The following is a 27,014-nucleotide window of genomic DNA, read 5'->3' as shown; positions in this document are numbered from 1 at the left end:
TATTGCTACTTTTACTCAAGTAAGACAATTGAGTACCTCTTCCACCAAGTCCACTGCCAATTATAACCTTCCCCGAATAAGGTGCCCTATGCTTCAATCAGAGGAGGGTTTTCTTTAATCTAACACATCTACTGTAACGTTTCTATTGCATTGAACACATAACATCCACAGCTACAACTCTTTGAAGCACAACCAATCAGAGAGATCCGTCAAGTGATTTTTTTTCCTTCTTTACAAAGCCAGTCTGCTGACACCATGACGGATTCCTGGCCAGTCTCTCCTCCAGACAGGAGAGGAGGAGAGAGAGAGCAACAAAAGCCTCTTTTTAAAAACGCACACACACCGGCGTCCAAAATCCACGACGGTGACGTCACACCCTGCTGGCACAGGCTCCGGGGGAATGGAGGGGCTTTTTGGAAGACTCTGCTGTAGTTACACTACCAGGTAGCATTACCTCTGACCTCATGTCTGTCTGTCTGTCTGTCTGTCTGTCTGTCTGTCTGTCTGTCTATCTGTCTGAATCTGCTGAAGAAGTCTGATTATTTACTCACATGAACGATATGCAGTAAATCCTGCATACTTTTTTTTTACAGTATTATACAATAGTAAAAACGGATTATAAAATTTATAATACTAGAGGTTCGGGGCGCTGCGCGCCCCTCCCGTCTATTCGCTGCGCTGGGCTTTGTGTTTGTTGAAAGGCAACCGGGGGAAGTGCGACGTCGTGGTCGAGTAGTGGTAATGTTGCCATGTCTGTTTATTATAAGCGATGCGCTTATTATCTGCGACTGTAGACTGGCAAGAGTGTAGCCTGTTTTCATAGACCTGGATGCTTGTTTCTCTCGCTGCACCTGGCGGACATTTAGGGTCAGTGTTGCCATGTCCAGTTATTGTAAGCGACTGTGAGCGAGCATGAGCGGAGGCAAATTCATTGACCGGAGGTAAATTCATAGACCGGATTGCTTGTTTCTCTCGCTTAACCTGGCCACCCTGAAGTGGCTTCAGGAAGTGGCTTCAGGGACTGGTTTCAGGGACTGGCTTCAGGAAGGGCTGACTTTTCTCTAATATAGTATTAGATATGATTGAATCTATAACTTCTTATATTGTAAGAACTTCTATAATAGATTCAATCAGAAACCTTGTTTCTCCATATTTCAACTTTTGGTGTTTCTTTTGAAAATGTATGCCCTACTTCTTTGTAAGAGTCTCCAAAGATTTGCAAAAATAGCTCACATTGCGACGCATTGTGAGCTTCTTGATCAGCTATTTTTATAATATTTTGAAAATGAATATGGTTAAGTGTGTCTGTGGGTTTTACATATATTTAACCAATGACAATTGTGACTTTTTTGGACATACAAGGTTTCCACCCGACATCAGCGATATATAAGAAGTTCTATAATTGATTAAATCATACATTGTTGCAGCAAAATCTAAATTATGCTTAAGTGGCTCATTTGAGTGACATGGTTGGCTCTCCAGACATCGCAAATGTTTTCCCACTTAAATGAATTCTCTCCTGGGCTGCGTTAAGTCATACATCAAATGCCAGCAGCTTACTGGAGTGTAAAAACAGAGAAGAACATGTTTTTCTACCCCTGGAGCCTTGAGAAGGCACAGATAGAGAAACAAATCAATTATAAACTGATGTCAAGATGATTACAATGATTTTCAATCGGTCCTCCTGTAATTTAATCTTTGTTGACACACAGCCAGCAGGGCTACTACACTGTGGAAGTAGCAGGCTACTCCGATGTTTTACTTAAAGGAGTGCTAAATTTCAACCTTATCATAGACTCAGTTTTGATCAACACATTCCATCTATCCATACACGTTCTCAGCAAAGACTTCATGTAAATCCGTAAGTTAAGATCAATGTCTGTTGCCCCTCATCTTCTGTTATTACTGTACAAAAGCATTATTCAACCTGTTCTCACTATATTGTCCATGTCTAACAAACACAAGCTCTTCAGTATTACCCGTATTGCCTCTAAGATTGTCGGTCTTCCCACACCCACACTTTCAGATATGAACAATAAAGCCATCACACGTTTAGCACTCACAATAGCAAATGACACTTGTATCATCCCCTAAATCGTCACTTCAGAATCATGCCACCTGGATGAAGATACAGAACTTTGAGATGGTAAAACGTTTGTTTTAGTAGGAGTTTTGTCCCTTCAGCCATACTTTTAGGCCCGAAGACCCCAAAAAAACGAAAATGTGTTATTGTGTGCTTAATGTCCTCAAAGTCACGCATCCAACCAGCTTTGAACTGAGCAGATTGGACCTTCCGATCCAGAAATAATGGCCAAAACGGACACTTTTGCTGATTTTCGATCGCGGAATTTCGATTGAGTTTTGGCCATTGTCACCCGTTTTTCTTTAATGACACGGGCTAGGAAGGTCGGACAGCGACAAACTAGATACCTGAGTAAAGTTCACTTGAGCTGCATCCAACACATCCACTGCCATTTCCGTCGGTCTTACCGTTAGGGGCAGTTAAAATGTATTTTTGGGAGGTAATAGATTTTTCTTTTTCTTTTTTTTTCTTCACGGAACCCAAGGCTCGGCCCGGCCCGAATAATTAGCATAGGCGAAAACGTCGGGCCAGGTCGGGTAGGGTCGGGTTCGGGCAGAATTTGAGAACTCTAATTGTCTCAGTGTTATGTTCAGTGGTGTTTTGGTCGTTGGACGGGACACCATGGCATGTGGCCAGTATTTTTTTCCATACGCAGGTACGGCATGGTACGGTGCACGCGCGTACGGTGCACCCCACCGCCGTACCATACTGCCGGGGAAAAAATAATCACCATTACACCACTGGTTGAGTTGTTATGTGCTGTATGGTTATGTGTTTTGCTGTTGGAACAGACCGTGAAGGTGAATCTCCATGAGGGGACAATAAATACTATTATTATCATTATCTTCATACAACTGGTCCTCACTAATGCTCATTAGAAGTTGGCACAATTTATGTCAGAAGGTGGGCTTGCTCTGCCATTCGTCGTATGACAAATCATGTAGGGCAATTTCAGGTCATTTGTCACCATTTGCCATCTTCAAATGCCTTGTCGTGCGAGATTTCCGCTCATGAGGTTGAAGTAAACACAAACCAGTCGACCATGCACCCATAAACCCTAAGAGAGCAAGAGGGATGTCCTGTGCCAGCTGTGCTATGTGGAGGAGAGTCTGTCCGTGTGTGTGGGGTTTCTTGAAAAATGTAAATGCTCAAGTAAAGCATGCAAAAGTACCTCAAAATTGTACTGAAGTACTCAGTTACTTTCCACCACTAGCCAGGGAAGCGGTAGTGAAAATAAGTAGCTGGGTTTTAGGCTCTGAAAGACGAGGCTCCAGGGTTTTGGACGAGCCCCCAAGAGAGAGCTATCCAAAGCTCCACCACTGGCTCTGCACCCCGAGGGAGCTGAGCCAGAGCAAAGCACTAGCACTGCCGCAAAAAGTGTTCATTTAACTTTGCAGAGTGAAAAATAGACCCATAAGGGTTACTTTTTAAGTAGAATTAACGCTGGGGATTTTACAGTGCGCCGCTGCAAAAAAATCCTGAGGTTTTTACACTCAAGAGTTGAATTAACGATGTGGATTTTACGGCGCTCCACCGCGGCTACGCAGTGTGTTCAAGGCGTCAACATGCCGATAAACCCAGTGATTTACCGCTAGGATCCCTTTCCGCAAAGGTCCTACAAAAACATATCATCTCTGTCGGGCGGAAACCTCATACGTCCAAAATTGTTACTACAAGAGCTGGATTTAGGTCAACTTCTTTCTACGCGTCGCGCAGGATTTTGCGAGAGAAATAAGCAACCATGTCTATGAAAACAAGCCCACGAAGTGACTATTAGACCGCATGAGCAAAACTATACATACATTGGCTATTGGCGATGCAACGCGCGGTGAGCTTGTAGATCTGCTATTTTCAAAAATAATTGTGAAAAAAGTGTAACATTTTTTGTGTTTCATGAAACACAAATCCGGTACGAAGGTCCCTGGCACAACATATTTTTTGATGGAGGGCAACTACACTTTAGAAACAAGCCCAAAAAAACACAACCCGCAACTAACGAACACAAGAAAATAAATAAATAACAGATCTACAAGCTCACAACGCCTCGCAGGACTTGTATTTTTGGAAAAAGTTATCAGGGATACCACGGTTCGAATGGTTAATAATTTTAAAAAAAGTTCCTATCACACAAAGATTTGGCGGCCCCCCTAGTAACTCTGAGGACCCCCTGTTGAAGACCCCTGCTCTAGGCAATTTTAACATGAGGATTAATAGAAAACATACATCAAATGACCACGTTTCTTTACATGCTTTCGGTTGTGTACATGTACAGGACTGCCCGCCCAGCCCGCCCGCCAGTGCAGGAGGTATGTTTCAGCTGAAGTGGTAACGACGCCCCAGAGGAGAGGAGACATTTGGTGAATTTGCTCAGCTGACGTCTCGCAGCGCTGCTGGGCCCGTTCTCTGAGGTTTCACACTTCATTAGCTACTCAACACGACCTCTATCAGCCCCGAGGCCCTGACACAAACATTATTACTTCTATCATTAATACTTCCATCATTAATACTTCTATCATTAATACCTCTATCAGCCTTGAGGCCCTGACGCAGACATTACTACTTCTATCAGCCTTGGGGCCCTGACACGGACATAACAAACTGCTGGACAACCAGCACAAGGCCTGTTCAACTGTGTGTGTGTGTGTGTGTGTGTGTGTGTGTGTGTGTGTGTGTGTGTGTGTGTGTGTGTGTGTGTGTGTGTGTGTGTGTGTGTGTGTGTGTGTGTGTGTGTGTGTGTGTGTGTGTGGGTGTACTGTCTACTGTAACTATAGGTGCGTTGGTGTGCATACTGTAAGTACTATTTCTCCCTCTTACTCTCTCTCTCTCTCTTACCATCTTTCCACCTCCTGCCCCCCCTGACACCGGTCTCCATGGTAACACTACTCACAACACACCTGGTGGCAAACTTTTTAATGTTTTATGGGGGGAAAAATAATACTGTATATATGCTACTAATGTACTGAACAGCAGTGATTCTAACACCACAGAGTACTGGCTTCCTGCTAACGGTGGAAAGTAACTACGGTACGTACATACATTACATTTACTCACTGGTGTAACTAAGTACATTTACTCAAGTACTGTACTTAAGTACCATTTTGAGGTATTTTTTACTTTACTGGAGTATTTCCAATTGTCTATATTTTTACTTCTACTCCACTACATCCTAGAGGTAAATATTGTACTTTTACTCCACTACAATTATTTGAAAACTTTAGTGACTATATACTTTGCAGATATAAATTATTACATTCTAAGACATAGGTCTACATTATCCACTTTAGCCCTATTTTATTCCTAGGCTATTTGAAAATAGCCGATCTACAAGCTCACAACGTGTCGCGATGCGACACGTTGTGAGCTTGTAGATCTGCTATTTTCAAACATTTTAGTACTTTTACTTTTGGTACTTAAAGTATATTTTAATACCAATACTTTTGTACTTTTACTCAAGTAGATTGTCAATTCCGGACTTTTACTTGTAACGGAGTACTTCTACATTGCAGTATTGATACTTTTACTTTAAGTAAAACATTTGAGAACTTTTGCCACCACTGCATTTACTTGAGTACAATTCTCTCTCTCTCTCTCTCTCTGAGCTTTTTGAAAGATTTTGACCCATTTTGAAAATAAACGTGTGAAATAGGACATTCTGCATTCTTGAATAGAGACCTTTTACATGTAAATGATGAGTATTTTCTGCATTGTGGCGTTGCTACTTTTACATAAGTACAACATAATATCGGAGTACTTCTTCCATGACTGCTTTTCTTCCCAGATCTTTTGGAAAGGAGCCTGAGGAGACGGAGAGATACCGCTACGCTTGAAGAGGATTCTGAAACGCTTTTCAGGGTTTTTGGGTTGACTGGGGGAGAGAGAGAAAGAGACGAGATTTGCAGATCTCTATAGTAGCCGAAGAATAAAATAGGGCTTAAGAGGTTAAAATATATTTTGTAATAATAATCTAAATCTGCTAACTAAAGCTGTTAAATAATTGTAGTAGAGTAAAAAGTAGAATATTTGCCTTTGTAGTGGAGTATAAAGGCCAATTTAAGATTTGAGCGAAAGGTGTCGACCGGCACAATCGTCCACCAACGCACCAACGTGCCGCGCACATCTGGAAAAATGAAAGGTTGCAGAGGGCTTCATAAAACGTTGCACACTGTGATTGGTTGGGAAGATGCACGAGACCACGTCCACTTCCTTGTTTACGTTTTGTGGCAACGCTGTCGCGTCGGCGAGTTGCAGACAGTACTGTACGATTGCTCAAAACTCCCATGAGACGTGTACGTACAGTAGTGTTCACTTTACTCTTCACTTTTCCTGATCTTTTCCTGTAAAGTCCCCCCCATTGTTGAGCCTGATTTGCCAGGTTTGAAATGAGGCCAGTTCGCACCTGGCACCATTCCACACCTGGCAAATGCCCCCCCTTTGTCCGTGAGAAAGGCTTGGACAATCCACTGATGTTCCACTGAAGTACCAACAATGACAGGCTCTTTGAAGCTTTGGAACGCCACATCTGTACCTCACAATTGTACTCAGGCTTACAGGCACACTTAAAGTAAATGTACTTAGTTACTTTCCACCGCCGCTTCCCTGGCCTTTTGGAAAGAAGACAGAGAGGAGACAGAGAGTTTACCGCTCCGCTTGAAGAAGATTCTGAAACACTTCCCAGGGTTTCTTGGTCCACTGGGGGATAAAGAGAGAGAGAGAGAAAGCGGCGAGACATGCAGAATTGGATACATCTCCGCTCGATGCAGGGCGGCTCGGTGGTCAGGTCAATGAGTGCAGCGTTTAAATGGAGGAGACTGCTGCGGCGCGGCAGTGCTGACGGCTATCCGCCGCAGAGCGTCTTGGTTTCATGTGGCCATGGGAAGATTTCACATTGCTCGGTGGTCTTCTCGGAAGCCCAGGGGGGCTTCTATTGAGAAGCCCACAACAAGACACGCACACACGCACACGCGCACGCGCACGCACACACACACACACACACACACACACACACACACACACACACACACACACACACACACACACACACTGGGGACATAGAGGAGGTATTGTTCCTCGGACTCTGGTGCCATTGTGTGATGCAATATGAATCCATCCAATATGTTGATGGTAATAAAACGGAACACAACATCCGTTCTCTGGGTAAGCACAAACATCGACGACTTGGAAATGTCCACACCGTGTTTACAACTCAAATAGGGACGGGTTTGTATTTATTTATTTATTTTACCCTTTAATCTTTTTATTTTACTTAAGTAAAAGTAGCAATATCACATTATAAAAATACTCTGTTACAAGTAAAAGGCCTGTGTTCAAAATGTTACTTAAAGTAATTTTTTTAAGTAAAAGTACAAAAGTATTGGCATCAAAATATACTTAAAGTACCAAAAGTAAAAGTATTTGAAAATAGCAGATCTACAATCCCACAACGTGTCGCGATGCGTGGTTAATGTATGTTTTATAATGTAATTATTTATATCTGCAAATTGTAATTATAATAATTGTAGAGGATAAAAGTACAACATTTGCCTCTGAGATGTAGTGGAGTAAAAGTAAAAGTATAGATAATTGGAAATACTCCAGTAAAGTAAAAGTACCTCACAATTTTACTTAAGTACAGTACTTGAGTAAATGTACTTAGTTACTTTACACCAATGCTGACCAGTACAACCACAGTCTTGAGCAGCTGGGGGTTCAAAAGTTTAAAATAATCGTGCTATTGATTTGAAGTCACATCGCCCAGCCCTACTAACTAGCTCTAGAATCGCGTGCAAACCAAGCACATACATCAGGTGTAAGTGGCCTGTTGCAACAACGCAGCCACCATTGTTTCCTTTACGACATCTTTTATCACATTGCACATTTACATTTACATTTTCAACAGGTTTCGTTTTCCATCATCATCTCTCCTGCCATTTTCACGAGCAATTAGTTGTTCATTCATTCATGTTTTGCCCTCCTCATTTTCCCATAAATGTGTCTAGTTTTGGATCGGTCTGCGCTTCATTATCTTCTCTCGATTTTTTTCATTAGTTTTTCGTATTCGTTTCATTTGCGATCGGGGACAGTTTTCCACTCCTCATGGCCCCCCACTCCATTTGTTTTGTATTTGTCCTGCAGTGTTGCATCAAAGCTGCACAGAGAGAGAGAGAGAGAGAGAGAGAGAGAGAGAGAGAGAGAGAGAGAGAGAGAGAGAGAGGAGAGAAAGAGAGAGAGAGAGAGAGACTCTGTCCCCCTGGGCATTTTTTCCCCTTTCTTCCCCAATTTTAAAAAGAAAACAATACCCATAACGCACATGTGGGATTGTGTGTGTGCGTGTGTGTGCGTGTGTGTGTGTGCGTGCGTGTGCGTGTGCGTGTGAGTGTGTGTGTTTGTGCGTGCATGTGTGTGCATGTGCGTGCGCGCGTGTGTGTGCGTGTGTGCACACATGCGTGCACACATGCAACAGAGGCCCTCTCTCTCTCTCTCTCCTGAGAAGGGAAGAGGGTCTCGCAGGTCGTGGTATTTCAACATACCTATAAGGTTATAGCACCGTGTCAATGGGAAATGTCACGCAGAGTGCAGCCTTGTGTGATCTGTCTCCACAAATCAGTCCAGCCCCTACTGGAGGCCTCCATGGAGCCTGGTACGAGGTGGAACATCATGGGAGAATTCCCACGGATCCCTCTGCTCATGTTCTCCTGGACGTAGGGCCAGTGTTTTTCAAATATTTTCAAAAATAGCAGATGAACAAGCTCGCAGTGTGGCACGAAGTGACGCGCTGTACGGAGCCCCTTAGGGGACATTACTAGGTAGATTGTTTTAAGGGTAGGTACATTATTTTAAGAGCTAGGTAGATTGTTTTAAGGGTAGGTACATTATTTTAAGAGCTGGTGGTTTATGTTTTCTGGTATGAAAAAAAAAAACATAGGCTATAACATTTTTTTTGAGGGATGATTTTTTTTTTTTGAGGGATGATTTTTTTTTTTTGAGGGATGATTTTTTTTTTTTGAGGGATGATTTTTTTTTTTTGAGGGATGAGTTTTTTTTTTTGAGGGATGAGTTTTTTTTTTGAGGGATGAGTTTTTTTTTTTGAGGGATGAGTTTTTTTTTTTTGAGGGATGAGTTTTTTTTTTGAGGGATGAGTTTTTTTTTTTGAGGGATGAGTTTTTTTTTTTGAGGGATGAGTTTTTTTTTTTTGAGGGATGAGTTTTTTTTTGAGGGATGAGTTTTTTTTTTAAAAGAGGGATGAGTTTTTTTTTTTAGGAGGGATGAGTTTTTTTTTTAAAAGAGGGATGAGTTTTTTTTTTAGGAGGGATGAGTTTTTTTTTTAAGAGGGATGAGTTTTTTTTTTAGGTTAGTTTTTTTTTTCATGCATGACATAAAAAAAAAACTTTGAAAAAAAAAAAAAAACTTGGACCAAAAAAAAATATTATACCTATCTTGAAAATAAAACCTCTCCTTTTCAAAGTCGCTATTTATAGCATTTATAGCACTATAAATAGCATTTTATTTTATTTTGAAGGACAGGCCGTCCGTCAAAGGAGTTCCGGGTAAGTACGTCCCTTCCTCTTTGACCAAACTTGGTCACCGGACTTTCCACTCTCCACCACGGAGGAAATAGCTGGTCAGCTAACGTTTACTTGTTTACAAGGAAATTATTGTAAGTGATAATATGCTCTCATTAATCTACCGCTATCTGGGATAATGAATGAATGAATGAATGCTTGTGTACAGCTTGCTTACTAACGTTAGCCATTATGCTAGCTAACGCTAACATTAGCACCGTTAGCTCCATGGGTAGCACCCAGCTAGCACTGGCACTCAACGCCAAACCCACTACGTTAATGTACGTTGCCGATCATATTTATGTTGTATATGGAGTGCAGCGTTTCAAAGTGATTTAATTCTAGGGAAAGAATGTCATCATATTGGCTATACATGTAGCTTAATGAGGTGTTGTTGCTATACTCTACTGTACATGTAGCTTAATGAGGTGTTGTTGCTATACTCTACTGTACATGTAGCTTAATGTGGTGTTGTTGCTATACTGTACTGTACATGTAGCTTAATGAGGTTGTTGCTATGATACTTAACATTATTATTATAATGATGTACCGTGCATGTTCACATCATGTATACTTTACATTATTATTATTATTATTATTATTATTATTATTATTATTATTATTATTATTATAATTATTATTATGTACTGTGCATGTTCACATCATGTATACTTAACATTATTATTATAATGATGTACCGTGCATGGTCACATCATGTATACTTAACATTACTTGAGACCATTTTTCTTTTTTTACATGTTGGACAAAATAGCCAATTTTACATACATGTGTTTGGTGAGGTGGAATGCTGTGCGACGAATGGGAAAAGTTAGAGGACGACAGGATTAAAAAGTTGCACTCATCTTAGCTAGGTTGAAGGACAAATCCTCACATACTGTACATTCAGCAGTATTAGGGATGTGTTGTAAACACATTGATTAAAATAAATTAATAAATGGAGTGTAATTGTTTTGTATTTGGCCACCACTGCAGACTGCAGATGGGACAAATTCAATCCAAGCCATAATCAAAGAGTTGCCGCATCTAGTGGACACTCAAGGCATGGTGAGCTTACATCTCACAGAATAAGTTTAGTACAGACTAAATCGATTATTGTTTGTGCCTTACACATTTTTTTGTCTTTACCTGTCTGTAGATTTCTCATGATTTTCGATGTTAAATCCTGAGTGTACTGGGAGATGAACCCTGAATTCTCCGCGAAGATCACTCACATGGCCGGCCAGGAAGGAGAAGACGGGTGACCTTTGCGTCAACATACAGTAGATTTGCTCTCAGCAGGTATTCACATAGAGCTCACATATTCCGGGAGCAGTATGGGTTAGCGCCCCAGCCTTGGTCTCCAGCCTTGGTCTTCCGTGAGGAAGAAGCCCAACAAACAGTTGGATCATGCAGACACATTTTTTTGTAATATAGCCTAATATATAAGTTGGCATAAGATATTGATAGCTAATTGCAGTGACATTATTTTAATGCTGTTTAAGGGAAGGCATGTGTGTTCCACCTACATGTGCATGCACACTCATGTTCAGTAACTTTGGACTCAGACTCAGTTAATGTGGACTCTATTTGGACTTGAGCACTGCTGGGGAATTGACTCAACCTAGACTCCAGATATAGTGACTTGACTACAGCACTGGAGCTTTGGAGTTCAATTTAACCTGTTGTATCAACTTGTAATAATCTTGTTCTTTCCTCTCTTTTCTTTTCTTCTTCAGCCTGTGACAAACCTGGTGCAGTAGCTGACCGCAGCAACCACAGAGTATCCATATGTTTTTATGCTAGGGGAGGGGCATCAGTGTTCCCAAGCTTATGTGATAATAAATGGGGCGGCCTTGGCGCACCCATCTCTTTTGGGTGATGGGTGTTTTAATGGAGTTGGTACAATGTATGTTCAGGAGGAAGACTACGCCTTCAAGCTATGAGATTGTTACTAACCTTGCCCCTCACTCTACTCCCATGATCTATTTCCATTCCTAGCTCACTCTCTAGGTTACAAGCTTGATCGATCACCATGGTAACTGAGTCAACTCCGCCCTCGATTTATCTGCCATGGTAACCGATCACAGCTCCACCCTTGCCACTCACAAGCCAATCCGCGATTGGACCGTGATATCACTCAAAAAGGCATTAAGAGAGAAGAGCGTCGCTTTTTCCAGCACCGCAAACAAAGGACAACTTTTTCATCTTTACACCACAGCAGCGAGAGTTTCCTCTTCTCCAGCAGGACCTTCACAGGCGCGCCATGATGACGTCAGACAGCCGGCACGGGGTCCATCTACCAGCAGACACGACGGCAGCAGAGCGGACACTACAACGCCCGCTCGAAACACACGTTCATCAGGTGAGCCTGTGTTGTTTCCTATTAATGCAAACCATCCACCAGCATTGTCCATAATTACACAAGATATTCGCCAATCGAATTCATCTCCACCTACAGGTCGCACTCTGCTGAGCCGCCTCAGACCCCCAACTCAAGCAGAGGAGACCAGGCTTGTTCCCACTACCCCCATGCATCTCCCTCCACCCCCTGTGCCTGCTCCCCTCCCCTCCTTCCCTACCTTTAATCCTCTTTCCCCCATCCCTTCCCCCTCTTACCAAAACCCTCTGCAAAGGTTTTCACCCCCGTCAATGCAGGCTTCACTGTCATCCCACCCCCCTGCACAATCATCCAACTTCCCCCACACTTCTGTCTCTTTTTCTGTTTCCGTCCCCGAGGCCGCTAGCCAGCCCAACACCCAGATGGCTATCGCACGGGGCCGGCTAGCACCTTCACCCCCCACTCAGGTGCCCCCCCAAACAGCCATCGGCATCCTGAGCAACTTAACTCTCTCTTCTTTCCCTCCCTCCCCCGCCCTTGTGTTTCCAACCCCCCCCTTTTCTCTCTCCTCCGCAGTCGCAGCCCAGGTGCCACTGAACGCGCTGGCCCTCAACCCACAACCCATATCCAACCACCTCCGTCAACAAATCATCCAGGGTATGGACATCGACCTCTCTGCAATTCTAAAACCATCCACCCACACCTTCCAACCCCGGACAGTCGACTGCGGAGGCATCTCGATCACCCTCCGAGACCTTTCATCCACTGCCCCACCCCACAACACCCTCACCTGCACCAAATTCACCCTAGCCTTCTCAATTTTCAGAAATGTCATCTGCTCCCTATTCCCCCACAGAAGGCAAGAGCTAGACGACTACCTTTCCCTAATCATGGACATGGCAGTGCGGTTTGGTGGCACCTTATTTTATGAATACCATCGGCAGTTCGCAGCGAGGGCGGCTGCCCGTATCCAACAGTGGAACCTCGCTACCTACTGGGGAGCGCTGGACATAGAACTCTACAGCCGGCTGTTCACAGGCAGCGCCGCCATAGCATGCAACATCTGCGGCTGCCCCTCCCACCCCACCACCGACTGCGTGCTCACCGCACACCAGCCTGCACCTGTAGCCCAACCTAAAAGAGAGCCAGCAGCCCCAGTTCATTATTACAATCGCCCCACCCCATTCTCCATCCCTCCATCAGTCCCCGCCCTCATGGGAATAGGAACACAACAGTACCAGCCAGGCCGGGACAAGCGATCCAAACCCGGCCGCCCCATCGCCCAACCAGCCTCCTCTCAAGCCACGGACAAGCGTGGCAGGAAGATTATGTTTGTAGGCTCCCGCATGCTATGCAATAATTTCAACGATGCAGGATGCGACTCATCATTTTGCAAGCTCCTGCACGTATGCACCTACTGCGGAGGAGCCCATGCCCGCCACATGCCCCCACAACCCAACCAAACCTTCCAAAAGTTGACTGTCGCACCATCTGGCCACCCCCATTAACATCCCTGCCCTGGCCAAGGAGCTCGCATTCCACCCAGACCCCACATTCGTCCATTTTTTCATTGACGGTCTCAATCATGGTTTTTCACCCGGCCTCATCACACTTCCCGATCATTCCCACTCTTGCAATAACCTCCAGTCCGCACTAACAGAACCTGAAATCGTCACCACCCTGCTTGAGAAAGAAGTCAAGCAAGGGTTCATGATCGGTCCGTTCGATTCCCCCCCATTCCCCATCTACCGCATCAGCCCAATAGGAGTGGCCACTAGGAAGTATTCAGGGAAGAAAAGATTAATTATCGATCTATCTTCCCCACACGGTTCATCCATCCCCAGTATTAATAGCCTCATCCCCAGTGCAGATTTCACACTTCATTATTCAACCGTTGATCATGCCATTGCCCTGATCCGGCTGCCTGGCTATCAAAAGCCAACATCATGTCTGCCTTCAAAGTCCTCCACCTCCACCCAGACTCATGGCACCTTTTCGGCGTCTGCTGGCAGTCAAAATTTTATTTTGCAGTAATTTGGCTGTAAAAGTAGCCCAAAACTTTTCGACAATCTCTCAGAGCTCCTTTGCTGGATATTAAGCAACAATTACCGCATCCCGCACCTAGTCCATCTCCTGGATGACTTCCTCACAGTCGACCCCCCATCAGCCCCCCCCGCACGCAGTATCACGTGCCTCAAGACCGCTTTTGCGGCACTCGGAGTTCCCCTGGCCGATGAAAAAACAGTAGGTCCATTTTAAAAAATTGAATTCTTAGGAATCAATTTGGACTCCATCTCATTTCAAGCCTCACTCCCTACAGAGAAACTAGACCGTATTACACTACTCATTTCCAATTTTCTACAAATCACATCCTGCACCAAGCAGCAACTACTTCAGTTACTAGGTCACCTCAATTTCGCCACTAGAATCATCCCACAAGGCCGTTCATTTATTTCCCACCTCCTCCACCTCGCTGCATCCGTGCTATCCCTCCACCATCATATCATGTTAGACCTAGAATGCCGCTCAGAGCTTAGGCTCTGGCACCTCCTGTTATCCAACTGGAATGGCATTTCTTTTTTCTACAACGATTTCCACTCCTCACCAGAGGATTTGCAATTATACACCGATGCAGCGCCCTCTGTAGGTTTCGGGGGTTACTACAGAGGGAGATGGTTTGCAGATAATTGGCCCTTAGATTTTGTTTCCCCCCCGTTCGACACCGCCCACTCTTCAGCTTTGTTCGAATTATATCCAATCATTGTCGCGGCCTCTCTTTGGGGCCATGAATGGACCAGCCGCTCTGTTCTCATACACTCCGATAACCAGTCCACAGTCCACATCATCAATAAAGGTCGGTCAGCATCACTACCCATCATGGCTCTTCTCAGGCGTCTAACATGGCTCTCAGTCACCAATAACTTCATAATCCGAGCAGCCCATGTCCCAGGTTACCACAACACGGTAGCTGATTCACTCTAACGTTTCTCCTTCCAAAGATTCAGAGCCTTGGCACCATCCGCAGACCTCCACCCGACTCCAGTTCCTTCATTTTCCGAGATGACCTTCCCATAAACCATTCTCTCCATAACCTGGTATCCATCTCCCAAAATCACATCCTGCAAGGTATAGCTCCCTCCACACTCTCCTCCTACTGGACAGCTTGGAACAATTTCCAATCCTTTCACTCTACAGCCTGCCATTTCCGTCTCTGGACCTCGTTACACTCACCTCCTACATCAGCTACAGCCATTCTTCTCGGGCCATGCATCCACCAACCATCCGCGTCTATCAGGTATACATTTTATTACTAAGCTCCTAACAGGAGCACCTCACCCCTTTGCCCAGCACTCACACGTCACCCTGCTCCTTTAGAGCCTGAGAAGGAACAAGCCACGTAATCCTCCAGGCCGCCAACCTATTACCTCTGATGTTCTCGCAGGATGCATCAACATACTCCGCTCTGGCTATGTAAACCCATCTGTAGACTCCACACTGGAAGCAATGTTTCTCTTAGCTTTCTTTGGGTTTCTAAGATGTTCAGAATTCACTACCTCTAATTCTACATTCATTCCTCACTACCATCCCTGTTTATCTGATCTGACCATTCCAGATTCCTCCACACTAGTATTCTTGCTAAAACATAGCAAAACAGACCAATTCGGCAGAACAACGCCAATTTACATGTTTAAACTCAACTCCTACCTCAGCCCTTACGAACCCTTGGTCCATCACCTCCATACCAGGCACTCCTCCCACGCCTCTCCTTCCGACCCGTTATTTACCACTGATACCGGTTCAGTCGCGACCCGTCACTGGTTCCTCTACCACCTCCGGCAAGTTCTGACCAAGGCCGGATATCCCGCAGGTAACTTCTCCGGCCATTCGTTCCGAATCGGTGCTGCTTCTTCTGCATCTAGAAGAGGCATCACCGACCACACCGTCCAACTCCTAGGGCGTTGGACTTCCCAAGCATACCACACTTACATTAGAACCAATGTCCAAGACCTCAGGAACGCCCACACATCCATGGTCCAGTAAATGTTCTAATTAATGTCTGACTAATTATGCTTTCTCTTTTGGGGTCTCGAGTGATGGTGCGTCCACAGATTACTGCCAAGACGGACGCCTATCTCCTCAGACCCTCTCCATTTCCCTGGAGCCCCATGGTTATGCCTCCCCCCTCTCTGGGCTTCACGCGCCCTTCCACCCCTCATCAGGGCTACGCCCTTCCTCCCCCACCAGGGCTACGCCCTTCCTCCCCCACCAGGGCTTTGCCCTTCCCTCCCCCAGGGCCGCGCCCCCACTGGGCCCCGTCCTTCATCCCTCCCCAGGGCTACGACGCCCTCCGTCCCACACTCCCATTTGCGCCCCTTATCCAGGCTTCACATGCCCCTTCATCCCCACCTCCCCTTCCTCTGTTCTCACTCCCTCAAGCTCACCTCACCCTAGCCATCCTCTCACCATCCTCACACCTTACATCCTTCACTTACCCTCCTCACTAGATAAATCGTACCCCTTGTCTTCACTTCCTCATCCTCACCCCCTTCCTCATCACCTCCCTGTCTACACATCATCTCCTCCTCCATCTCCACTCCTACATCCCCACCCCTAAAGCCTCCCTTCCTCCCCCCCCCCTTCCTTCCCTTCCCTTCCTTCCCTCCATCTCCTAATCCATGCATAACCAATTCCTTTCCTGACAGGTCCATCTCCTTCTTTTCTAAATAAAGAATGTTAAACAATGTTTGGTTTGGTCTGTACTCGTGAAAAGCATTTTATGTCTTCGATCTCAATTTCCCTGAAACCATGTTCCCAGGTTTGGGAGTTCATTCAGACTTTCATCTTTGACATCCCAGGAAGCGAATCCAATGCAGTTAAATTAATGAGATCTCAACTTGCTGTTATGTAGGATGACATTTTGTTAAGGTGCATGGAAGGAGCTAGTAGGCTTCCAAGATTTCAAAAATGGGTTACCCCCCACACCCCTGTTCAATGGTTCAAGTCATCCTGATGATAGTAAAGTACACTAGCTTCCAAGAGTTACCCCCCTCCAATGGTTTGAGTCTTTGTCATGTAAGCTAAGTATACTTCAAGTGCAAACGAAAAAAGTTTTTTAATTGGTCAATATTTTTTTGCCAAAGGCTTTCTGTTAGCAACATGAATGTGGGAATGTATGTCAGCATAGCATGAGATAAATGCAACATTTAGCATGTAATGACTTATGTAATGAACTAAGATATAGATGTTTTGTGGGGTAATACTATTCAACAGAGTTCAACGTGACATAAGCAATTGATAATGTAGGAAACAGCAGTCATGAACATGGCAAAGCACAAATGTCTATTTGTAATTATTGTATGCACTTTTAATTTAAGCTGTCATTTATATCAGTGTGTATGTATATGTGTATAAATATATATGTGTGTGTGTGTATATATATGTACACACACACACACACACACACACACACACACACACACACACACACACACACACACACACACACACACACACAGGACACGGTGCCAAGGTTACAACCTGACCTGACCATGTCTACAGCCAGCCATCTAAGAGGGCTTGAACAACACACCCAAAATGATGACACAGTGATGATGTGATGACACAGTTATTGCTGATGTATACATTTCTGCAAAGAGTGGCAAATAAAGACCCTGATTTTGTAGGCTATACGTGTTATTTCATGTACTTAACATGATTCTGTAGGCTACATGGTTGTTGTGATGATGAGGAGTTAAAGTGACCTATCTATTTGATGTATTTCAATAACTTCAATGACAACAGCTGTACCTGAACATGTCAATGAATTAGAAAGATGACCCAAGACGACTCACCTCTGTGCATTCACATGCCATTTGAGGTACTTAATAGCTGCAATAGCAGAACATGACCCAAGATGATGAGACGATGATTAGCATGTTAATTAATTAGAAAGATGATTGTTAGAGTGAATCACCTCTCTTTCACTTGTAGAAGTTGGAAGTAAGTATAGAAGTAACTTATTTTTGATCAAAGTAGTTTTTCAATTCTGTAATCTCATTCACATAATATGGGCTCCAGCAGTAGTTAAATATGGTTATACTGTATACATGCATGCATGTATGTTTTTATTCTTTTTTAATTGGTAGAAGTGATTCTATAAATAGGCGAAGCTCTCTATAAGCCTATCTAGTTTTAGTTCTCCAATAGCTGCAATAGCAGAAGCATGAGGCATGTTAATGAATTAGAAAGATGGGGGCATTATATAGGGTATTTCGTCCCGGATAGAGAATTAGTCAAAGTTCCCAAGTTGTTCCCTGGGGTCATATTAGCCAAGAACAGTTGAGATATTCTCTCCTAAATTAAGTGCATACATATCTTAGCCAGGTCGTAGACTAAGCTGAGCACCGGCCGCCACGGAGAGCCCCGTGGACCCCCGGCCGCCACGGGGACCCCCGTGGACCCCTGGCCGGTCCACGGGGACCTCGGTGGAACCCCGGCCGCCACCCCCGCCACGGGGACCCCTGTGGACCCCCGGCCGTTGAAAATAAAAACTTTGAAGATGAAACAATACTTGGGAAAAAAAATTAAAAATTAACTAAAAAATGAAAAAGAAAAATTTGTATTGAAAAAAAAATCTCCTTTTGAAAAAAATCATCCCTCAAAAAAAAATAACTCATCCCTCAAAAAAAAAAACTCATCCCTCAAAAAAAAAAACTCATCCCTCAAAAAAAAAAAATCATCCCTCAAAAAAAATAACTCATCCCTCAAAAAAAATAACTCATCCCTCAAAAAAAATAACTCATCCCTCAAAAAAAAAAACTCATTCCTCAAAAAAAAAAACTCATCCCTCAAAAAAAAAAACTCATCCCTCAAAAAAAAAAACTCATCCCTCAAAAAAAAAAACTCATCCCTCAAAAAAAAAAACTCATCCCTCAAAAAAAAAAACTCATCCCTCAAAAAAAAAAACTCATCCCTCAAAAAAACAAACTTAGCCCTCAAAAAAAAAAACTCATCCCTCAAAAAAAAAAACTCATCCCTCAAAAAAAATGTTATAGCCTATGTTTTTTTTTTCCATACCAGAAAACATAAACCACCAGCTCTTAAAATAATGTACCTACCCTTAAAACAATCTACCTAGCTCTTAAAATAATGTACCTACCCTTAAAACAATCTACCTAGTAATGTCCCCTAAGGGGCTCCGTAGCGCTGTGAGCTCTCTGCAATTTTTTTAAATAGCCAACATATAAATGGATAAAGTGGTTAAAATGATTTAAGTTTTAAACATACAATCATAACTATTAGCCTTTTTGGGTCATAATATTGTCAGAAAATAGTGTTTTTCAAAAAAGTTTCAAAAATAGCAGATCTACAAGCTCATAATGTGTCACAATATGACACATTGGGAGCTTGTAGATCTGTCGTACAGGAAGTATATTGGGTTTAAAGGGATATTTCACTTAAAAAATTTAATTGGGTCATTTTATCGTCTACTCAGGCTTATGTGAGCACCCCGGTTTTTAAGTTGCTTGATTCAATATGTAGATATTTGATATTAATTGCAGACACGCCCCCTTCCTATACAAACCCATTGTAACTTCAAACTCCATTTTAACCATGTTAGATTAATCGGAAACACCTGTTGGTTCTGGTGACTGATATTGTCCTCCTAATACGTAAGTTGTTTTTTCAATTAGTTTTTTCATTTATTTTGAATATTTATTTTAGAAAATTAAATAAATAAAAAAAGGAATACAAAAAACACGGCCCCCTCACGTATTAGGAGGGCAGGGTGAGTCACTAGAACCAAGGACGGGTGTTTTCGATGAATCTAACATGGTTAAAATGGAGTTTGAAGTTATAATGGGTTTGTATAGGAAGGGGGCGTGTCTGATTAGATTAATATCAAATATCTAAATACTGAATCAAGCAACTTAAAAACTGTCTGGGGGGCTCACATAAGCCTGAGTAGACGACAAAATGATCAAAACATTTTTTTAAAGTTAAATATCCCTTTAAGTGGTTAAACACGTCAGAAAAAACACAAGTGTGTGCACTGCATGTGTGTGTGTGCGTACGCACACGTTTGGCTTTGGTTTCAGCTTATGTCAGATGTAAGAAGGGGGCGTATAGCAACTCATAAAGTAATACTGGCTCTGAGGGAAAAAAGTTGGTAAAAAAAAATGATGTTTGGGGGAGGTATCCCAGGAGGGGACGCGCCATTAGGGCCCTCCTCCTCCTCCTCCTCCTCCTCCTCACTGGCCTCTACTTTGCAGGTCAGAGGGAGGGCGTTTGAAGGACAGTTGTAGGTCTTTAGTATTTATGAGCCCTTTAAAAAGTATGAGTCGAGTAACTGCCTATACCTATGGCCTCCCGGCCCAGCTATAGCCTGAGGATGCTGTTCATTTAAAACCATGCAAGGCATGAAGGGGGCCAGCTACAGTGCAGAGGCCGCAGTTAGGGCGGTCAGGTACACACAGACAAATAAAGGTGGAAGAAGTACTCAGATATTTGTACTTAAGTACAAGTAGCAATACCACAATATTAAAATACTCTGTTACAAGTAAAAAGGCCTGTGTTCAAAATGTTACTTGAGTAAAAGTACACAAGTATATGTGTACCAAGTCGAAAAAGTAAGCTTTTAAGCGAGGACTTAAAAGCCTCGATGGACTGGCCAGATCTAATGTGAAGGGGAAGGTCATTCCAGAGCCTGGGGGCAGCCACTGCAAAAGCACGTCAATAATGAGAGGTCAGCTGACCTTAAAGCTCTAACTGGGTTATGGCGTTCAATAAGTTCAGCCTGATAAAAGGGGCCAGACCCATTGAGGGATTTAAAAGCAGTTATCGAAATGTTCAAATCGATCCTAAATTTGACAGGGAGCCAATGGAGTGAGGCCAGGACTGCTTATTGTGAAGTCGCTCTGGATAAGAGCGTCTGCTAAATGCCTAAATTGTCAATTGTAACCTTTCAGACCAACGTTCTTTAAAGAACCCATAACCACTTAAACCCTATATACTTCGTGACCGGTGTCTCCCAGGGATCCACACTTGATCCGCTCCTTTTGTCCTGTCACACCAAAATGTCTTCGTCAGAACAAATCTGTTCCTTAAAGAACTTAGACCAAAAAAAGCTTCTTTAGACCCCTATGAGGAAGATGGCTGAACCACATTAAATAAAATGGTTATTTTGTACAGGGAACTAATTTTATACAGCCTTTTAAAAATAACCATTATTTTTCTGTGTGCATCGCTGCGACAGAACTGTGCATTCATCACGTTTACAGGGTCTGAAAGGAGTTCCAGGCGGTCAGTGACTCGCCTCCTCCACCTCCTACTCCTCGCAAACTGTGATTTATACTTATTTGCACGTCTGTGTCGCGCACCAAAAATAGCCGACCTGCAGAGCACGACGCGGCGTGCAATCGAGTATCAAATCAGCCATTTAAATGCTTGGCGAGTGCAGTGCTGCTGGCGTGCCACTGTAATCACGCTATCTCGGGCCGGTTTATTTACACAACTCGGCAACCCGGGGCCAGAAAATCACACACGCCATTAAACGCCAAGTCGGCGAGCGGGGGTTCGCGATTGTTAAAAAAGCGTCCCGCAAGACAAGTGCGGCCGGCCAGCAAAGCGCTCTCCAGCCACGGAGGTCGCGGAGGTTCCCTTTCCCCGCATGCAAACCCCTCTGCTTCTTCTCAGAGAGCTAGGGGCCGGGCCCGGGACCAGCCTCTCCGTGTACACTGCTGGATCCACGTCCTCCGCACATATGGTTCTAATAAAAGCAGCCTCTCCTCGCCTCTCTGCAGCTAATCAAATTCAGCCTCGGAGCGGAGTGGCAGCGTTGCCAGATTTTGCGGGAGAAATAAGCAAACCGGGTTTATGAAAACAAGGCCCAAAAAGAAGCGACTATTAATAGGCCACATGAGCACTTTAACCACTTAAACCCCATAATGGTAACCGGAGTCTCTCAGGGCTCAATACTACACATTTTTGTATAGCCAATCTACAAGCTTACAATGCGGGTGAGCTTGTAGATCGGCTATTTAAAAAAACTTGAAATAAAATGCTGAATATTTGGAAGATTTCTGAAACATTCTAACAACACAGATCTGGTACGGGGCTCCCTGGCGCTAAAAACGCTCAGATGGGGGTTAGGGACGATTACATATTAATTTGGGGGTGGGGGGGGTCCATGACATGAAAATGTTTCAGAACCACTGGTTTGCACAGCATTTAGGGAAGCAAGGCCCAAAATAAAGCAACCACACTTCAGAAACAAGCCCCAAAAAAAACGTAAACCCGCAACTAGAAGAAAAATAAGCCCAAAATTGCTTATAATAAGCAGACATGGCCACACTGTGGAGCGGAGCAGAGCGCCCGCTCCGGTATACCTCCCCCCTCCTCCTCGTTGTGTCCTTTCGTTCAGCTCGTTCACAGCCGGCACTCTGCGCTCCCCCCCGGCCCTTCGATCTAGCGTTCGTTCTGCGCCTTACTTGGCTCTCGTCCTCAAATTCTCTATCGACCCCCCCTCCTCCCCTCTCACAGGCATCGAACATGCGTTCTCTCTCTCAGTCTCTCTCACTCTTCTCCGTTCGTGTGAAATGCCGCCCCGCGTGCCTCTGAACCTACCCCTCATTCCTTCATCTGATTCAGAACTCTCAGCCACATCCCCACTTGTAAAACGGCTCTACATCAGCGATGTACGAGCCAAGCTAAGTGTGCAAACGAACGGACGAACGGACGGACGGACGGAGACGGGGGCGCGGGGGAGAAAGCCATGACAGATGTGTAAAAAAACAACAGGAGATGATGGGTGAAGGAGAGGCTATATAGGATGAAGCTCTCCGATGTGGGTGTGGACAGATGATGGCCTGGGGCTGAATGAGTGGCGGACACATACTTGTGGAGGGGAGGAGGCTGTGTGTGTGTGTGTGTGTGTGTGTGTGTGTGTGTGTGTGTGTGTGTGTGTGTGTGTGTGTGTGTGTGTGTGTGTGAGTGTGTGTGTGTGTGTGTGTGTGTGTGTGTGTGTGTGTGTGTACACGTGTGTGTGTACACGTGTGTGTGTGTGTGTGTGTGTGTGTGTGTGTGTGTGTGTGTGTGTGTGTGTGTGTGTGTGTGTGTGTGTACACATGTGTGTGTGTGTGTGTGTGTGTGTGTGTGGGAGGGGAGGGGGGTGTCTTTGAGCAAATAAACGCCCCACACTCCCTGCGGTTTGGTTGAGTTTCAGAGTCCAGAGGTTTGTAAGCACAGAGCTGGGGGCTGACAGAGCACCTCTCTCTATAAGTACCGGCTGGCCGCTATCCGCACTGACCATCTCCTCGACCGCCTGCCAGCCTGGGGACCCGGCCCCTCGGGGGAGCATTCCTAATCATCCGTTTGTTGATGGACGGTAGTATGTAGGCGATGTAGGACGTAGATAACACAATTTAATTTAGTTTTTTTGTGTCGATTCCTCATTGGCATGGCAGGTTTTTAATTTGTGACTGCCGCTTAGAAACCTAGAGGCAGTTTGTATGATGGCGTAGAGAGAATGACATTTGTGAACCGTCTTCAAAGACCATTATTAACCATATGAACCCTAGCGCCCTTATTATGGGCATGAGAGGCGAACATTCTGTGAAAATAACAGATCCACACGCTCACAGTGAGCTTCTAGCATCTCATTTTCTAGGGGGTCCTCAAAGGAAATAGTCTCGATACATTCACGGAATCTGTGTGCGTGTTGTATGTCTGTCTGTCCCGTGCATAACTCACGCGCCGTCCGACCGAATCACCTTAAACTTGACACGCATGTACTAGGGGGTAGCACGGGTCCAAAACACGGGACCCGAACGGAAACGGACCCGTGGATAATTTGACCGGTCCGAACGGGCCCGAGAAAACATTCCAAATTACTGAGGATAATTCAAATGTATTAGACCCGGTCCGACCGGGTCTCTAGACCCGTACTGGACCTGGAGCTCATTTAATGCTATAATCACCGTGGTATTCATATTAGCCATGTGTGTCAGTCACCTCCTGCTCCCTCGTCACGAACAGAGTAATCACAAACGAGCTGCGTAGCGTACGTTCTGCTCTGTGTTGCAGACAGACAGAGAAAATTTCCGCCGACTTTATACCCCGCAGATAATGTCCATAAACATGCTGCACACACAGACGACGTTACAACTTGCATCTTCCCGGTGGCTTTTGTTTGCGTTTCACCTGCTAAAAAACCTCCATGGTGTTCTTCAGTAGCAGTGCAGCGCTTGAGATCATCTGTTTAAAGAGAACAGACGATATGGATTTGGGTGCTAACCCTCCTAACCCTAATAACAACGCATGTGTCATTTTAAGAGATGTATATAATAATATACTTATAATAATAATATTAAAAAGCTGGTCGTCAGGTCCTCACGGGTCCATATACGGGTCTACCCATTTCAAATGGATCCGACCGAGACCTGTGGCAATTGGAACTGATCCGACCCGTGCCCGAGGGACAAGTCAATATTTTGGACCCGACCCGGGCTCGGTCTTCGGTTCCGAGCGGACCCGTGCTACCCTCTAGCATGTACCATAAAACCTGGGGGTGCGCAGTGTTGAGTGGCAATTCGGTTGGACTAATTAGAGAACAAAAACATATATATGTATATCTGGTATCTGTCTGTCCGCAGGTCTGTGGAGGACACCCCGAATCTCGGTGTGTTTGGGGTTTTAGGCATCGACTTCCCTGATTGGCCAACCCCGACCCCTTTCGCGGAATGGTCGCGCTTTACGTCACAAGTGGCGGAATCTGTGTTCATGGGCCGCAGCTGTATCAAACGTATTGAACAAACAGGTGGGGTGTTTATTCCCGAGACTTCGTTCCCAACTTGCATGGCCCCATGTAGGCCAGTGCCCAAACCGGTCTAGTACAATATAGGTCAAACTGACAAAATATGACAAGACAACTGTGTCTGAGAAGGATTCAGGTTCAAACATGGGGGAAAAAAAGCAGCTACTGACTGTCAATGGCCTAATTCTGAGCCCGTTTTGCGCGAAGCACGACCACCACACGTGGGATTTGTCCGGACAGGTCCGTTGTCACGGCTCTCTTGAGCTGCGGGCCTCAAATCCCCCCCGTCACTCCTGGAGTGTGTTTACTGAAATTACAGCAGCATTCCATCATCCACACAGCACCTTGTCTGAAGTGGAAAAGGAAGACATGCTCCTGGGGGCTAGAAGTGATACAGTCTCCCCATGTCACATGGATTCCACTGACATACACTTTGTTGCCGTCGGGGGCAAGAAACCTTGTAACTCCATTCAACTTTGTAATGTTTTTGTAATCTTATTTTTTTTTCCGTAAATGAATGTCCGACCTCATCGTATGAGAGTGACACAGGAAAGTAGAGAAAATAGCCGATCTACAAGCTCACAACGGGGGTTTCAAGTGAAAGTAAAACTGATTAAATCTATGGGTTTTATACATATTTAACCAATGCAAAGTATTAAGAAGAGGTTGTGACTAAATAATGATTATGCTGGATCCATTGGAACACAGGTTCTTTTTTCCATTTCCTGAAAAAGTTACACTTTTCATATACAAGGTTATTGCCCGACGGCGGTGAGTCGACGACTTACATTTTCCCCCCTTTTTTGGAGTCTAGCAGGAAAATAGCCAGAATCCACATTCTGTCAGAAAGCATTAATATGTTCAGGCAGACTTACTGTATGATGACACACAAAAAAAGGAATTTAGTCCATTGGGTGAATAAAAATGTGCAGAATGACCTGATAACAATATGGCAGACATTTGGAAGTGTTACCATCGGGATGTTATCTGGGAATAGACAGAAGCTTGGATTCACAGCATGATCAATTACTAATCAATTACTGTTAAAGGGGGATTTCTGTAAAAATACAAGGTGAAATGAAGGTCTCCCCATTCATTAGAAGGACAATATTAGTCACCAAAAGCAGACTTGTGTTTTCAATTAATCTAATATGGAGTTTGAAGATGAATGGGCTTATATATAGGAGCTTAAAAACTGACTGGGGTGCACACAAAAGCCCGAATAGATGTGAAAATGGGCAGCCTCATCAGTAAGGACAGCGGGGTATCAAAGGACATCAAGGCAAAGCTGGGAAAGGCTCAGGGTGCCTTCTCCCAACTCCGTTCAATCTGGAGATCAAAGCAATACAGCCTTAAAACAAAGATGCTTCTATACAACATCAATGTCAAGTCTGTTCTGCTGTATGGATCCGAGAGCTGGGCGAGTGGTCAAAACAGACGGGAGGGAAATGGAAGTGTTCACACAACAGATGCCTCCGACGAATATATGCCAGATCTTTTGGCCTAATAAAATCTCCAATAATGAACTGTGCAAACAAACAAGGAGCCGGAGCATCACCAAGGAGATCACACACAGACGCCTGAGATGGATTTAGGACATGTGCTGAGGATGGAGCAGGACCACATCACAAAGGTCGCCTTAAGATGGACACCACCAGGCAAAAGAAAACCTGGGAGGCCCAAAACCACCTGGCGCAGAACTGTGACACAAGAGCTTGAACAAATGAACCTGTCATGGGGAGAGAGGAGCAACATGCTGCCAGGGACCCAATGCAATGGAGAGCGCTCATTGACGCCTTATGTCCCATAGGGGGCCAAGAGGAGTAAGTATGTAAGTAAGATGTGAAAATGACCCCAGAGGTGTTTTAAAGTGAAAAGTGCTTTCGCCCCGTCCCTATTTTGAGCAAAACTTTTTTGGGGAAAAAGAGCTGACCTACTGTAAAAGCACACAACGCGTTGCATCGTGAGCTTGTAGAATGCCTGTTTTCACTATTTGTCATACAACAAAGTATAGAGTTAAAGGGATAGTTCACCCCCAAAATGGCATTTTTTTCTATGGATTAGTCACCCCATGGAGACCGGCAGCGGTACCGGCTTTGTGTCTCCTACCGGAACCGCTGCCACCTATCGTTCCGCTTGTCATCAAATTATTGGCTTTAGAACACGACAAAAACATACAAATATCCATCAATTCAACTCTCCATGGGGTGACTAATCGAT

At 44.4% G+C, this 27,014-nt stretch overlaps 1 protein-coding gene and 1 long non-coding RNA gene across 3 annotated transcripts in view; one reads left to right on the top strand and one right to left on the bottom strand.

Moving 5' to 3' along the window:
• arsj (arylsulfatase family, member J) overlaps positions 1 to 27,014 on the bottom strand; it is a 53,767-nt gene that overhangs the window by 10,942 nt on the left and 15,811 nt on the right. The window lies entirely within an intron of this gene.
• Positions 9,626 to 11,942, top strand: LOC308102096. The gene is made up of 3 exons (XR_013934618.1): positions 9,626 to 9,737; positions 10,636 to 10,707; positions 10,799 to 11,942. It is a non-coding gene; the product is annotated as an uncharacterized lncRNA (long non-coding RNA).

The sequence above is a fragment of the Gymnoscopelus braueri genome, assembly GCF_963280865.1.
Source record: "Gymnoscopelus braueri genome assembly, chromosome: 15".
Classification (NCBI taxonomy): domain Eukaryota; kingdom Metazoa; phylum Chordata; class Actinopteri; order Myctophiformes; family Myctophidae; genus Gymnoscopelus; species Gymnoscopelus braueri.
This window is presented reverse-complemented; position numbering and strand designations above follow the sequence as displayed.